Source organism: Melospiza georgiana, chromosome 9, assembly GCF_028018845.1.
Source record: "Melospiza georgiana isolate bMelGeo1 chromosome 9, bMelGeo1.pri, whole genome shotgun sequence".
NCBI classification, from domain to species: domain Eukaryota; kingdom Metazoa; phylum Chordata; class Aves; order Passeriformes; family Passerellidae; genus Melospiza; species Melospiza georgiana.
Genome location: NC_080438.1, coordinates 16,387,281 through 16,404,174, shown reverse-complemented (window position 1 = coordinate 16,404,174; position 16,894 = coordinate 16,387,281).

The window sequence follows — 16,894 nt, the reverse complement described above, 5'->3', positions numbered from 1 at the left end:
AGATGTTGCATTTAATGCAAAGCTCAGAAGTTTGCTTCCAGCTCTTCTGTATCTATGTGGCAGCAGGCCTATCTTCTACAGGATAGTGTGAAGGTAATGAACAGCAGTGGGAAATTAAAACTATGGTCCATGTCAAAACAGTTTTCATATTCTGGATTAGGAGAGAAGTTCTTATGTTGATTTAGAACAAAGCTTCCTTCTTAATTGTTGCTACACAACCTTTTCCAAGTCTTCCACTTTAATTTTTGTGAGCTGGGTAAGTATGAAATGCAGACTGGAATTGTACTGGGAGAAGCAGGTGGGCAATGATTCCTCTCCCCAGCTTGGCACATACAGATGTCATGTGGCTAAACTGTCAGAAATCATGCTGCTCATGGTAAATCATGAATGTATTTAAAGTATTGCACGTGATGTTAGCTCAAACATCTCATTTCCCTTGAAATGCAAGATGATACCTGATGACTTTTTCTGCAGGCTTGGGTTTGATACCATGTTTTTAAAATACGGGAAAAAGCTCAGACTTGCAAGTAGTGTTACATATTCAAGTAAAAATGAAGTATTTTTATTTTTCAAAATGAGAACCCTCCTAGTAATTTTTATGGAACTGTGGCCCTTTTTTCTTGGGCATGAAATGAAATAACTAATAAAAAATGATGCAACTTACCTGTTTCAAGGAAGTAGTGTTACTAAAATAAGCAGATTGTGCTTTTAAAAACTGGTTTTTTCCATACTCCTACAAATTTGTGTATTGTGGTCGTTTATGCTAACAGGATACAGCAATGTTTCAGGAATTCCTGTGTCTGAAGAAGTCTCCATCCTGGCATTACATGAAGAGTTTCTCCCAGTGCTCCATTGCTAGGACATGTAGGTGATGCAGGGGGCAGTAGCAACCCACTCGGGCTGGACTGGCATCTGAAGGGTTCAGGCATTATCTCAGTCGAGTGAGTTTATCAAAGGACCATTTAAAGGACCAAAGGACATCTTTGTCTTTTCCTTCTTTATATTGCTCCATTTATGTGAATATCCATTCCCTCTTAGTTCAACTTCTAATAACCTATAATCTGTTGTTGTTATTTTGTACAAATGTGCACTCTGCTTCATATGAGCCAGCTAAATGACTTTCAAGTCCTATGGATGTGCAAGTTATATGCATTTAACATTTGGAGAACACGTGGAGAAGAGAGGATGGAAATGAGTCTACCTTCAGAGAGAGGGGAGAGGAATAATTCCTCCAAGTAACAGGAGAGATTGGAGAGATGGTTATTACTGCTTATCCCAGCAGGCTCTTGGGAAGTGTTTCCTGGGAAATAGAACTTGCTGGTAGGCAGTTCTGGCAGCATGGTGCTTAACACAGGGAGGTATCAGTCTGTAGAGCTAGTGGGCCTGCTGTTAAACAGGTACATTTATTACTTGCTATTGTTTTCTTCCTCTTATCAAAATGCTATTTCTAATATTTACTGCTACTGTTGATAAGTGTTATTTATAACACCCTGAATAAAAGTTCTTTCTTGTCTTTTTCCCTACCTCATACTTGCATATCTGTCTATTGCAGAACCAATACTCTTGTCAAAAGATGTTGTAAAGCAAGTATTTGAAAAGTGTGGAGAGGAAAAAAGCCAGTCAGTGCAATCTCCCTGGCAATGCAACCTGAAAACCTCTCAAGTCAGGGTTCAGGCTTCTAGCATATGGATGGCAAGGGGAAGAAGGAGTGTAGCTCATTATCTTCACTGCAAACATAGCTAATCTGCAAGTAAATAGTGAATTGATTGATCATTTGAATTTTGCCTTGCTCAGTAGCAAAAATGCATAAAATTGTGATGAGACAGTTGGGTAGGATTTTTTAGTGAAGCTGTTCATTATAGCTAAAGGTGTTCATCACTCTGACCTCTGTGCTTTGGCCCTCTGGTCTAACCATTGTTTTTGCTTTTGCTGGACCTTATGCTGAGCTGACTCTATGCAAAAGCCTGGCAAAACACTTTAGTGTACTTGTTTTCTGCTGGTTTAACAAGCTAAATTAGTCTGGTACAGTCTGGCTAGTACCAAAAGCAGCAGAGCAGGACAAAGATCAGTACCTCCCCTTAAGATAACTGCTTAGGGTGCACCTTTGTATTTGCTTGCAGAGTAATTATCCTTGGCTGCCTCTTTGGTTTTGTTTGATTTTTTTTTTTTAATTATAGTACAACATTACAACTGGATGGGTATGACTTCTCATGGATTATATTACATACATATAGCTACATATATCCACATACATAGATATTGAATGACAATTAAACAGGCCTAGGACACACAAATATACTAAATATGTTTATCTAAAGTAAAATATCAAGAAGAAGAAAGTATAGGGATAGATTTAAAAAAACTCTTCAAGAGTTTCTAAATAGCATGTCTTGAACTGTTATCAGATAACAGATATGCTCAGTTGCTGTGGCTGCATTGGCTGCCTGAAAATTTAGGAACAGAAGGGAAAATAATCATACTTCCATGCTGTGCAACCCGCGATTGCTGCTGAATATGTGCACTCATTAATCCCTAACACTCTGTTTTCCTCAGGGTGCTTGTGTTTTATCTTGATTAGTGCTCTATTATGGAGCAGTGATAGCAGTTTCTGTGCTCTGTAGAAAATTTTCAGCTACTTAGGGATGATTCTGCTTGTCCAGCAGCAGTAGTTGAATTGTTTTTCAGTGTGTGTTAAGGCAACCCAAAGTTGGCATTGCTTTTTATGAGGTGGACAAAGTGGCTGTGTCAAAGCAACAGAGTGTAGTATAGTGGTGGTAGAAAACTGAAGAGGGGAGAAAAGCTAGAGCAGGAGCTAGTCCAGGTGTTGTAGAGCAAGTCCTTTTCACTGCTGATGAGGGCTGCTGCTAGTTTTTCCTTCAAAGCAGTCTGTCTCATTAAACTGCTGAAGTAACTTGAGGGCTGTGCAGGGGATTGATTCTGTAAGGTGCTGAGTTTTTCAGTAACTGCTTAGTGAGTGTACTTGACTGCCACCCAAAGCTAGCAGAAGTTCAGACTATTCATACCGTTCCAAATAACTCTTTCAAGTTATTCAACTCGCTCTTCAAGATGTCTTGGTAAAAGGATCTTGTAAAACAAAGATTTGTTTTCTTTCTGTTCTGTGGTTATAAATTATAACATATGCATGAAAAGGAAACAGGTACCTTTTCTGGTATGAAATGAGCAACAATGTCAAAGGCAAGTACATATAAATCTTATTTGATTTTAATCTGGTTTTATGCCAAGTGGGTGTGGTTTTGCTAGCTTGAGAAATAAATCCACTAAACAGTCTGAACTGATAACGTGTTGTTTCCTGCATTGCTTCAGAGAAAAACTGATAAACTTAGGTACAAAATTTTGAAATTACTGAGTCTTGCTTTCAGCTATAGCTGCCTGTTTTTCTGTATTTAATAATGGTAGCATGTTATAAAGACAGGATGATTTTCATTGCCATAGATTTACACAGATCCACTATGATATAAACAGAGCTTCATATTCCATAGCAGAGGAGACTGAAATTCTACATAACGTTTCAGGTTGCAGTAAGCTACCGTACATAGTTACATTATTTATTATGTTAAAATGAAGGCATTTAATAAGTTAAGCTCACAAATAAAGATTAATAGTCGATAGAGTAGTGCTTCTGATACCTTGATGAAAAGTGGTGCACATTTTACGCTGCCCTGCACTTAATTCTTAATATATCAAAGAGGTTTGTTCTGGAAATGCACAACTGTCAGAGAGAAGCTGAAGCAGTGAGCAGATGGGGAAGTGGAATATGCACATGAGCTGAATGCTCTTGAGTCAGCAGTGAAGTAGCAAATAGTGCATGACAACTTTTCTTTTAAAAGACTTCAGGGGTAATCAGTTCAGATCTCAGTCATTTGCTTCCTTGGAGTATTGCTCCAGGACACTGAGAGTCAAAACAGAAGTGGAGCAGAGTACAAGTTGAGGTTTGGGAATTATTTCTTTCCCCTGAGAAAACCTGCTGTTTTGTTCTGTTTTGGGTTGGTTTGAGGTTTTTAACAGAAAATAACAAAGCCGTGCTGCAGAAGTCTGCTATGGTTAATAAGGCTTTGAGATCCATTAAGTTGCAAAATCCCTCTTGCATTTTTCAAAGGTTTCTGTCTTTAACTGTGTGCCATTTGATTTCAACTGCCTTTTCTCATTAACAGCCCACCCCTACTTGACTTTTAATCATAATAATAATTCCATAGGACAAAGGAGTCCCCTAAAGCTTCTAGATGACAGCGAAAATTATCTCTTGTGTGTCTAGGTAAACATTCCTTTGGCTTCTGTAATGAGGCCAGGGAGATACTAAATCATTGTGGTTGCTGTCTCTCCCTTAGGGTCCAGCTGATGACAAAATCACAAACTGGTGTGTAAGAGAATTCAGGCGTGTGCTGGCATGAGAGAAGGAGCTGGGAAGGGCACAGTAGGGCTGATTATTTCAGTGGCTGTGCCACTTGTGATCATCCAGAATAGAAATACATAGTGACCTACATAGTGGCTGTATCCAACTATAAAGTATGGAGTAAGAAACACACAGATTGGGAGGCAAACTCAGTCATTCTAGAGGCTGTCCCTGCTATATGTTGAAAGAATTGAGCTGGCAAAGGGTACTGGAAAAATACTATTTGGAAGGGAAAGCTTTGGTTGTAGGTCTGAGTCTCCCCTTACCAGCATTTCTTTTCTCATCCTTAGCAGTGCTTAGCTAACAGCTTTACTTTTTGCCATATTCATAGAGTTAAGTCAATGGCTCCTTGGCAGTTATTTAAGTCCAGAGATCAGTGGGGAGGGAGTAGCGTTTACCTGAACTTTTTCTCAGCCAAAGCAATATGCTAGAAAATCAGAAAGCTTTTTAGCGTAAGCTGAATAAACTGATACTGAATCAGATTGCCGGTGAAGCATGGAAAATTCATCCTGTGTAAATGGGGACTTGACGTATTTGTCAAATCAGGTCTCTGCCTTTCCCTCCCAAAATAGGAATGTATCCTTAGAACATCTCCAGCTGAGAGACTATGTGCTGAGGAACGCTAACAAAACACTGCAGTCATGTATGAACAGTTACACAAATGTAGAAGGTATGTGTGTATGGTAATTAAAGATTTAAAAATTAAGCTACTAGTTAAGTGGTCAGAAATTATCAGGTATTGCCCAGGAAGCTAAAGTGAGCATTTGCAAAGCTCTGCAGTGTTTTGTTTTTCTGTTTTTCTGTGTTTTTTTTTTTTTTTTTTTTTTTTTTTTAATCTCCTATTGAGATGCCAATTTATTTCAGCTTTGAAGTGCTCCAAGAACTTGCATAAGGCGTTTCTACTGCGTTCTCGTACTTTCCACCGCCTCAGGCAATTGTACCGTGGGTCTCCCCCTGACGGCGCTATTGCCTGCTGGCAGCCCTGGCAGGCTTCAGGTGCCGGCATCTGCTTGCAAAGGCCGTTTGAAAAAAGCATTTAAATGAATTAAATACAAATTATAAGGTAAGCTCCTTGAGGTTTGACTGTAAACACACCCTTGAGTTCCAGTTTCTGCAGTATGGAGCAATACACTAGAAAGCAGAATGGAAAGCTTATGTGGGGCAGCAATACCAGTTTGTCCTCGCTGTGCAAAGCAAATGCACTACCCAAATAGCAAAAACACTAAGGAATTCCTTATTTTGATATATGGATTTGAATGAAGAATGTGCATTTTTAGTTTACTTTTTGTTGTCAGGGTGTCTGCCCAGTTCTGATGCTAACCTATCCAAGCTGAGAAATAAGCTGGGTTATTAAGATTGATGTTACTACTACAAAAGTTGTATTAAATGGAAAACATCTTGGGAAATGAGAAATCCTTTTCCATTGATAAGCAGCTTAATTCTGGAGGGAATATAAATTCTGTTAATCTTCTTCCCACTTCTAATCCATGTCAGAACAGTTACCTGGAGGCATGCTCTGCTCACCTAATTTCCCTTTTGCTGGTATCTCTTTCTGCATAGGGCACTAAAGTCACTACATCTTTTAGGCTGTGTCACTAGGTTGAAATCTACTCTCCTTCTCAGTCCTCAAATTGTTTGTGTTGTTTAACCTTTCTTAAATATCTTATTTTCTTCAGGTACCTTGAGTGGCACTGCTGGAAAGCGTTTTTTTCTTAATTTCTTTTGAATAAGTGGGAAAATAAAACACTTGTTATTTTGAATCTGTAAATGAGTTCTGAGTAACTTCCTAAGGCATCATGTATTGTATTCTGGTTTTATTCTATGAATGTCTAATATAGCATAAGCTACATGAAGTTCAAATGTAATTGAAAAAATTGTTTCATTATGTAGAATGAATGAGATTTAAAAATCAAATGCATAGCTTGCTGGTGACGAATTCTTAGTGTCTAATAATATTTTTCATTACAATCTGGCAAAATGTTGTGTCTATTCGGTTACGTCAGCAAACAAATAGACAACAGGTTAGTTGGGGTGTTCCTCTGCTGTTTTGCTTATTTGCAGTGAATCCCAATTGTCACTTTTTGCTTCATTTCTGTGATTTGAGAAATCTAAATAATACATTGCTGCCAGCTAAGGTGCTTTCTTAACTGACTCCTCACCCTCTGATTTTCTCCTGGATTATGCCATGATGTCTGTCTCCATGGACTGCTCTGCTCAGTCCTTTCACGCCGTGTGCATTTTCTCTTTTGACTTTGCAGCCACTGTGCAGTTGTTCTCTAGTTAAATCTGTGCATATTTGAGGCTATAAGGCAGCCTTTTGGGGATCTTTGTTTCAGCTGGGTGTTCCTGTTCCATGGAAGGGATGTGTAACTGCTTCCATGAAGAGGGTGACTGTTTGCATGTGTCAGCTTCAGTGAAATTGTTGCCTAGCTGCTCCCAGAAATGTTTCACTGTGATCATGCCAGCAGGCATCCCCAGAATAGTCACCAGAGGTCAACATCACCTTCTCCAGCTGGAGCACCAACTACCACATCATTATAGGATGGTTGCTTGTTTGTAGGAGAACATACTCCAAAATGCTTTGGATGTTTATGAAGGCATATTCCTGATCCTGCCACTCTCCAAGGTTAGGAGGACAGAAGATGGAAGACAGGAGTTAGTATCAGTGGGAGCTTTTTAAAGGTACCAGGAACCAAAAAGGAAAAAAAAAAATCTGAAAGCCTTTGCCTTTCTGTGCCTGAGGCAGCTTTTGGTGAGTGCCTTGGGGAACAGTGGCACAGCCAAGAGGACAGAGCAATAGAACTGGTCTGGAGCCATAGCTGCATGTCAGAGCTGTAATCTTCCAGCTAATGTGTGTAGCCAGGGACTCCTGTCAGTACAACATGCACTTCATCAGAGTCAGGACTCCTGGGGATCCCTGGGATTTTCAAGACACACAGGTATTGTCTTTACATTCCTACCTGAACATGATTTTTACTGTTTCCAGCTTGGAGATGCATACAATCAGCCTGAAGTCTGACAAACTATTTCATAACTGGATGGAAGCTGAGAAGACTGGAACCCAGGAGGAAAAATCTAATACTGCATCATTTCATAAACAGCTGCAGGAATGAAGCCTGGTCTACACATCAGTGTCCCTGAAGATTTTCTCATACTTGAGTTATTTAAAAGTGACCTCCCTTTTACAGGTTTTCTGGTGTTTTAACTTAATCTTCAAGGCTTTTTCTTGGCTGGAACACTTTGGAAATACTATCTTCCTCCCCTAGGTAGCCACTTATCTCTCTTCATGCAACTTGAAGGAACTCCTGTACAACTGAGACTTCCTTTGGTATATTTGTTTGAAGTCAACCAGCACATTCAATATTTACTAGAGGAAGGACAGATATTGCATCATTAATGTTCATGCTTTACCTAATTACCTCTGGGAATATGATGTAAATAGTCTTCCTTCTAAGAAATCTGCAGAAACTGTATTTTTTACTACAAATGCAGTAACCTCTGGCTCAGTTAATCCATTCCATATTTAATGAACTTTGAAAAAGGTGAAGAAAGCAATACTTTAAGTGAGAAGATGGATCAGAGTTTCAAGTGTCCATCTATACATATCAAATCTCCTTTCAGCTTTTAACTTTATCAGCAAAGTCTAACATAAACAGATGGGAGAAGACAAAAGGAACATGGACCTATCCAAAGGCACAAAACAAGATTGCCTGGGTGATCCTGGGTGTAATTATCAAAGCTTTAACTAATCAGGGTTTTTGTTGTTGCTGTTGCCTCTGCTGGAAAGTTGCTCATCATTTCCTGTCTTTCTGGTTTTTCATAATGACTTAATGTTCTTGTCAAATTCATGGGATTTGAGCCAGTAGTGTGGTTTTATTTCTTAGACTGGAAGGAAAAGGAACTTAAACAGTAAGTGACAACTTTTTTTTTTTTTTTTTTAATCCTGCAGGAGTTCTCAGTTGTTAACAAACATGCCAGAAGAGGGAATGCAGGCTGCTCTCTATTCTGGCTGGGCTGCCTGCATTGCTGTCTTCCTTTTCAGCTAATGCAGCTTGACTGTTTCTGGGCTATAAGCAAAGGCCTGTGGCCTGTGCCAGGCAGCTCTCCCAGCTCCTCAGGACTGGCTCAGTACCTCAGCACAGTGGTGCCTTGTGTGGGGGCATTGCACTGTGATCCATGGACTAAAGGCCACACCACTGAGATGCTGTGAAGGTGATGGCAAAATACAGGTGCAGAGCAAAAAAAAATTCCCTTTCTGTTCTCTGTTCCAAGCTGGTGTATCACTTTTGGTAGCTGGCACTGCTGCATGTTTCCTCAGTGTCAGCCTGGAGGAGTTGTATCTCTCTGGCATACAGTGCTGTTGTCAGGGCTGAGCTGAAGTTCCATGAATAGCATGAGCTGGCACAAGCTGATGCTCTGCTGAGGGAGGTGGCTCTGCTGGCCTGCCCTCCCTGCTCCCCTCCCTGCAGATATTCCTGCAGCTGTGCAGAAAGGCTCGGGGAGGCTGAAGCAGCTCTGGGCGGGGGCCCAGGCACTCGCACGCTCCCCATTCATCCTGCACGTCCTGGTGCATCCATGGCACAGCTCTGGGCTGGGCTGCACCCCTCCCTGTCACACTGGGGCACAGAGGCCACTGACTGTCCTGCTGGCACTTTGGGTGGAGCTCTGTTGATGGCAATGAGGGAGTTTAGCTGCATGGATACAGGCTGTTCTTTGCAATATATGAATATGAAAATTAACTCCAGTATCATATCCTTGTTTTTTAAATTTTGATAAGCTGCCTGTGGCTAGTTGCTCATCCTTGGATGCACAGAAGTGGTTTTTTTTTAATTCCTGCATCTCCTCTTTGCTGCACCAAAAAGTAAATAAATAACAGAAATATGAGAGCATTTGAAAACCTGTTTCATGAAGTGCTATTCCTTGTTTTGTGTTCCATCCAAACATCTTTGTACATTCAAGTATCACTTGAAACAGGAGGAACACAAACACTGAACAGTAACCCCAATGTCACCTGAGTTTGACACCTGATGTCTAAGTAGAAGCTGCAGACTTTACTCACTAATAACAAGTGTCAGGACCTGAGATCTTCTTGATAAAGCTGAGAAACAAGCACTTCCAGGGTTGAAACTATACCAGATTTTCTACTTGTAAGAGTCCACTTATTTTTAAATCAGGCTTCCTCCAGTATGTTGGAGCAGAATCTCTCTGAAGAAAAAAAGCAAAAAGCTCTCCTGGAAGGATTGCTTTTGTTATATACAGAGGCCCAATTTTTGCACATGCTATGTGATATATTTTACTCCGAAAGTTCTCTGCATAACCTCTGTTTCAGAGTAAGTCCTAGTCAGCAGAACTGATTTCTTAATGAAAATGAATGGTCAGATTTCCTCTTGCTTGTGTGCCCCAAATCAATTGTGCCCCTTTCTCCTCAGAACTGCAGGCTTCATCTCTTTGTATATAATCATTGCCTTTTACCTAATCGTTCTTTTATTATTGCTGGATGGAAGCATGGACATAAAGCTCCTAACCTCTCTATTCAGACTCCATTCAAGCTAAAAATGGATCTGGTTTACAAGATAAAATCACAGAGAAGTTATATTTTATGCTGAGATAATTTTGTACTGCTTTGTTTCAGAGTCTGCTCTTGACATCTAGGCTTCCTGTTACCCTAGCAAAGGTCTTACAGCATGTCTTTTTTCTTCATTCTTCTTTTCACAAACTAAAATAGCCTGGTGGTGTAGACACTGTCAGCATTACCTTTGTTCCTTCTTTATACTTGTATTTTACACAATAATCTCCAGGAAACAATCCTATTCCTGGAAATTCATCACATTCCATGCAGTTGTGTGGCCTCTCTGATGGTGTTTTTCAGCTGCTTTAAGTGATTCAGTGGGACTTCAATTTGTGTTTGAGATTCCTGGAAGGTTTGTCATATACAATGCTCTAAAACCACAGTACAGCAGATGAAGGCAGGCAAAGAAAAATGCACAATTCTGTCTCTTAAATTATTATTGACCAGTCTATAGGGGAAGTTGTTTGAAACATTGAGTTTTAAATGTCTTAAGTGTAGGTACATAATCAGCCTCTTGCTGAAAAAAAGAGTCAACATACCACATCCATTTCAACCAACAACTAGACCAAAACAGCTTGCATGGATATTTCATCCCCTTGTATTTGTGCTATAGTAAACAACCTTATCTCTTATTGCAGCTGCATGAGGGCTTGTTTGATATATGTATATGAAAATATCTGCAGCCTTAATTCTGAATAGTGTGGTAGTTGTTCATATTGATAGAAAGTTTTGGCAATGCAGCCTGGACTGCTTGTACAAGTCTGCAAATCACATCCACCAGAAACATTTCCAGTTGTGACAAGGGAAGACTGGAGCCCTCAGACTATCATATTTTACTTGTGTGAAGGGCTTACAGCCAGAACATGGAGGATACAAAAGCACTTAAAGAGAAGAAAAGAAATAATGATACAGAGATAACGATTAAAGAAATTATAGAGACTTTTAAATGTGAAGTCACTGACTTGGCTGAATTTGGTGTAGTCCCAGGAGAGACCAAATCACTGACAATCGAGGAAGGGTGAGAATAAAAATGAAAATATCAGGTGCATGCTCTGTGTATGAGGTCTGAATAAGCATGACATTGGACTGACAATTAGTGCAGGCCACAGATTGCTATTATTTATGTCCCCTCATCACAAAAGCTTATTCCAGACAGTGTTCCCAAACATTGCAATGAAATACATGGTCTTTTTGGCTGTTCCCCCACTGCAATAGAGGGAAGTAGCCAGAGCTGAAATTGTAAACTATCCCAAAGCTTTTTTTGGTGGGATGTTTTTCCAATAGTTGGATTCAATTTGATTCCTAGTGAACTGCAAGGAGCAAATACATGACTGAAAAACAACAGTGGAAGAAAGCCTTTTACCCGTGAGCACTGAAATGGAGGCAAGTCTAAATAGAGCAGACAGAATTGCAGCGGGTCAGAAGCATTGCACGGTGAGTCGCTGACGGAAATGCAGGAAGCACAGTGCAGGATCCTCACAGCAATGCAGGAAGCTCAGTGCAGGATCCTCATGGAAATGCAGGAAGCACAGTGCAGGATCCTCACAGCAATGCAGGAAGCACAGTGCAGGATCCTCACAGCAATGCAGGAAGCTCAGTGCACGATCCTCATGGAAATGCAGGAAGCACAGTGTAGGATCCTCTCAGAAATGCAGGAAGCCAGTGCAGGATCCTCACAGCAATGCAGGAAGCTCAGTGCACGATCCTCACAGCAATGCAGGAAGCCAGTGCAGGATCCTCACGGAAATGCAGGAATCTCAGTGCAGGATCCTCACAGCAATGCAGGAAGCTCAGTGCAGGATCCTCATGGAAATGCAGGAAGCACAGTGCAGGATCCTCACGGAAATGCAGGAATCTCAGTGCAGGATCCTCACAGCAATGCAGGAAGCTCAGTGCAGGATCCTCACAGCAATGCAGGAAGCACAGTGCAGGATCCTCACAGCAATGCAGGAAGCCAGTGCAGGATCCTCATGGAAATGCAGGAAGCACAGTGCAGGATCCTCACAGCAATGCAGGAAGCTCAGTGCAGGATCCTCACAGCAATGCAGGAAGCACAGTGCAGGATCCTCACAGCAATGCAGGAAGCTCAGTGCAGGATCCTCACGGAAATGCAGGAAGCCAGTGCAGGATCCTCACGGAAATGCAGGAAGCCAGTGCAGGATCCTCACAGCAATGCAGGAAGCCAGTGCAGGATCCTCACGGAAATGCAGGAAGCCAGTGCAGGATCCTCACAGCAATGCAGGAAGCCAGTGCAGGATCCTCACTGCCTTCCGCGGGCAGGAGCGGAGCTGATGTGGATCTGTGTCACGGACAAGCAGCAGCACACGAAGCCGTTGATCCCTGCGTGGGCCTTGTCCTGTGACGCAGGCACTGCTGGGAGCTGCTGCTGCCATCCATTGCCCTCCTGAGTGAGAGAACGACTCCAGGCCCAAAGGAGGCTGGTGTGCCTCGTTCCCCACACCTGCCCTGATGGCACAGCATGGCCTGCAGATTGTGCCTTCACTGACACCAGGACATGCTCTCACTGCTGACTGGCTCAATGATGCTTAGCACTGTAAATCCAAAAATACTATTAGTTTGATCTAAACAGCCTCTACTGTCTTAGGAATCTCACAACTCTTACAGCTACTGAGCTTGTACAGAAGCCACCAACACATTTTTTTCCTTATCAGCTATGTCTCTATCAGATAACCCCCTGTGCAGGTAAGTTGTGGACTAGCTCATCCCCAATCCCCTGAGACTTCCTCTCCTGCTAATCAAGAGAAATTTCAGGGAATCATTTAGATGTGTGGTGTTTTTTCAATGTTGTTCTGTTCCAGCAATTAGCACAAAACATTGTTTAAGTTTAGGCAGCCAAGACTGCTGCTATATTTTAGTGCTTTCTAATTTTGAGAATCTATTCTAATCCTGACCCTTTCCCAGCTAACAAGCATACCATATGTCTGATTACTCAGGTTCCCATGCAAAGTAGGAAATTAAAAATTCCAGATGATTAACAAACATTTCTTCTTGTTTATTTTGAGATGACTGTTTTAAAATACCATGAAAATATTTAGAGACTTTATTCTCAAACATTTACTTTATCGTTTAGATGTGTAAAAGATATTTTCGTTAAGAATGTGCTGTTTGTGCTTTTTAGAATATGATTTATTGGCACTGGTTTGCTACCAGTAAAAAATATACCATTAACTGTTTAAAGACAGTGGACAAAAGGGTAGGTGATTCCATGGTAGAATTTCAGAGCAGGCATAGACATTCTAAGCTAGTTTAATGCCAGTGAAAGACTTGAATCCTCTTCAAAACATTCAAGCCCAAAGCCTGATGCAAGTTGGAGCACCATCAACAGCCTGTTATCTCTGCAGGATGTCAGCCAGGGGAGCAGGTCATGTAACCAGTGACTCCATCCAGTACAGCACGGAGCCAGGGTAGCTCAGGAGAGGTCATTGCTCTGGCAAGTAGAGACTTCCCTAAAAGTAGAGCTTCTTTGTACTAATGTAGAGATTCTCTGCATGATTTTGGTTATGAGCAGACTAATTCAGTGAGAGGCAAAAAGCTGTTGAGGAAACCAAACACTTGAGTGAGGGGAAGAGATGGTTCCCATGGAGAAGAAAGCCTATGTGTATGTCTGATCCAGGTACAGCATTTCAGTAGAGAACATCAGAGGTGGAAGCCTGGGAGGCAGCACTGGGGCATCCTCAGCTGCCACCTGAGGACAGCAAGCCTACTGCTTGATTCTTGTCCTAATATCCTCCACCAGAAGTGTTTGTCCTTGCCACAGCTTGTTTATTGAATCACACCCATAAATGTGCATTGGTAGTAATAAATGCCTCTGTTATTTTGAAAGTAGCAGTTGATAATTATAAAGTGCTTGCTCTGAGCTTGAGCTGCTCAGAGCATCCCTCCTGCCTCATGTGAGCTACCCCCACTTGTTGCATCACATCTAAAATTAGGTAAGATGCTGTGAAGTGCAGGGCTCAGAGCTGCAAGAGCTGGACCAGGCAGAGCTGCACAGCTCCTCATGAAGATGTTTTCAGACAGATCACTGATCAGAGAGATCACTTAATGATGATCAGAAGTGTTACAGAGGTAAAGTAGCCTTCACATCCAAGAGCTCCAGTTCAGCCAAAGAAAAATGGGAGCTAGTTCTATTTCTTTTGGTATGTCTTTACCTCTGTAACACTCAACAATATGTGGGGACAGCACGGCTGTCAATAGCTCTAGAGGTCTAGAAACATCTACTTGGGCCAAATTCTTCCCTGAGGTAGTTGTGCTGCCTTCATTGTAATCATACCAGTGATGAATGTGGCTCTTCTTCACTTAGGAACATTCTTTCAGTGCTTTCCTTCTGATTAAAGCAAGTTTTAGTACTTAGAAAATGCTGTGGGCTTAAAAAATGGCTGTATTCTTCATCCTGCTCTGAAGTTTTGCTTCAGTGTCCCAGACTCAGCCCATAGCATCCATGCAATTTATTTTAGAAGCACTGTATTCCCAGTGCACTGCTGTTTTTTAAACATCTGGTGCCCTTAAAAGTAGTATTTCAAAAACACTAATCTGGGGAGAGAAGGGTTAAAATGTGAAACTAGAGAAGAACAAACTAGGGAAAAGAAATTCTGACAGAAACTTCAAGCAGCTAAGAAGTACTGGAGCTGTCAAATCATGCATTTTGGATCTGAGCTGAATCAAATCACAGAAGCGCTTTTTCAGTGCTTCGTCTGAAAGCAATTTAGCTTTTCTATGTTAGCAGATTATGCTGTTTTCAACAGTTGTTGGAGAGATGACTGATGAAAAGCATTTTCATTGTGGGTGTGCTTCCAAGTACAGACAGAGCTGTGGCACTCAAACCCCGGTTTCTTACCCTGATCTCTCCTGAGGCTGTGGGTAAAGGGTCTGTCAAGCTCTGTGCAGCACTATTCCCTCAGACCTAGCTTCAGTGTGGCTCTTGGGACCCCAGACTTCAGTGTATGGGATGGCTTTGTGGTTTTTCAGGGTACATCCTCAAATCATGAAGGGATTAGAAAGGGGAAAAAAACTCCACAGAACTCTGAGCAGGAATCAGCAGAAGATGGGGGCTGTATCTGGCAGTTGGTGCCAGGACTTCAGGATTAGGCATCCTGAACCTGGATCACAGGTGAGAATCAGCCCATGGCTCCATGAACAGAGGACAACTGCAATGTAAGCACTGGCAGTGCAATCTGTCCCTGTGTTAACTGAGTTTGGAGGCTGGTCTGTGATAGTTTTAACTCGAGTGCAAATCAAACTCTGCCCCTGGTTCTGTCACAGTGTAAGTGCTGCAAGGTAGCACTCAGTAGCAACAATGACACTTTGAGAACCTCTAAGTTATGAATGACAGAAAAAGCCAATTGACAGTGAAAGGCAAATGTACTGAGTAATGACATTTCATATGTGATCTGTCCCGCATTCCTCTGGAGTCAATGAAAAAGAGGCAACAGTGAAATCAAAGCATGTCAAAAACTTGCAGTCATACACATGGTTGAATCCAGTTACTGTTGCCTACCATTTTAATAAAAGAAATACTGCAAAGTTACTTCAGATTTCATTGGCCTAGATGGTCTTAAAATAATGCAGGAATTTGCAAATAAATTAGTTTTCTGCAGACAGCAGAATTTTTCCACTAGAGCAAAGGTATTTGGAGCCCTAGTTGTGTGTTTACTATCAAATGTGTATTTTTGGGCCTTCTTCCACCAGAACTGCAGTAAGCCTCCATCTCCAAACTCAGCAGCTATATTTATCCATGGACCATGTTTTCTGCTGCAGTATCAGTGACCTTGCCTGCAATTATTCTTCACAGGGGAAGCTTAGCTCAGTCCTCCAAGTACTGCAGTAACTCTGAACAAAAATAACCCCAAAGTTCACAACAGGAAACGTTAACAATGGCAGGATTACTGGCCACCATGTCACCGTAAAATAAACGAGCAACTGAGAGGGAGTTCAGGGAAAAGCAGCACCGCACTTAAGTAACAGGAGGGACTGACTTATGAGGAAAGATTAAATGAGCTAAGCAATGATGAAAGGGTGAATGGAACAACTGCCTCCAAATGTTTGAAAGAAGAAACCATCCAGGACAGGGAGGGATTCTCTAAGCTGCTGCCAGGAGTTAAGAGTAATGGAAAGAAACCAATAAAATGAACACAGCAGTCACCATAACTATTTCTTCAGCTCAGAAAAAGAAACCCAGTGCTTTTGTCAGTATGGAAATCTTGCTCGTTTGTCCTGTTTTATTTCTTAGCCGTATCCCAAAAAGCATTGGGGGGAACATTTAAAATTATGTAATGGTGCAATATTGCTGAAACGTTTTAGGCTGGCAGCTCTGAAGGACTGTGAGGGAGCTGTGCTGACATCCTCTTCCAGCTCCTGTCACACTCAGACCCTCATTTCTTGAGGTGCCTCAGAAAGCCTTGAGGTTTCAGCTGAGAAAAGCAGCTCTGCACAACAAAGCACTTAAGCAAACACTTCAGGCAAATGAGGAACCAAACTCCCACAGCTATAAATCACATTGATGATTCCCAAATGAGGAACCTGAGTCTGCCCTCAGCAGTCCCTGTAGCAGACGGTCACAAAGTCAGAATTCCCCACAGCTATCCCTGGCAGACCTTTGGTTCACATTCTGATGTAGTTAATATTTTTGCAGCAAAACAGCTGTGAGGCATCATGTTGTGTTTGTTTTCATTAACTCCTCCCCAGTGGGCTTATATATTTGTATTTCCTTGTTTACATATTTGTAGTGTCCCGAGGGGGATATACACACTACCCCTAAGGTTAGGGGCAAGTTATTGGAGGGCAAGTACTTCCCTCTGATGCAGAATTTGTCCTGTCTCTTTGCTCTGCCAGAGATGTAAATCTTTCTGGAAATATTAGACCGAAGTCCCTTTAAACATGTGGTTTCTTTCAGCAGC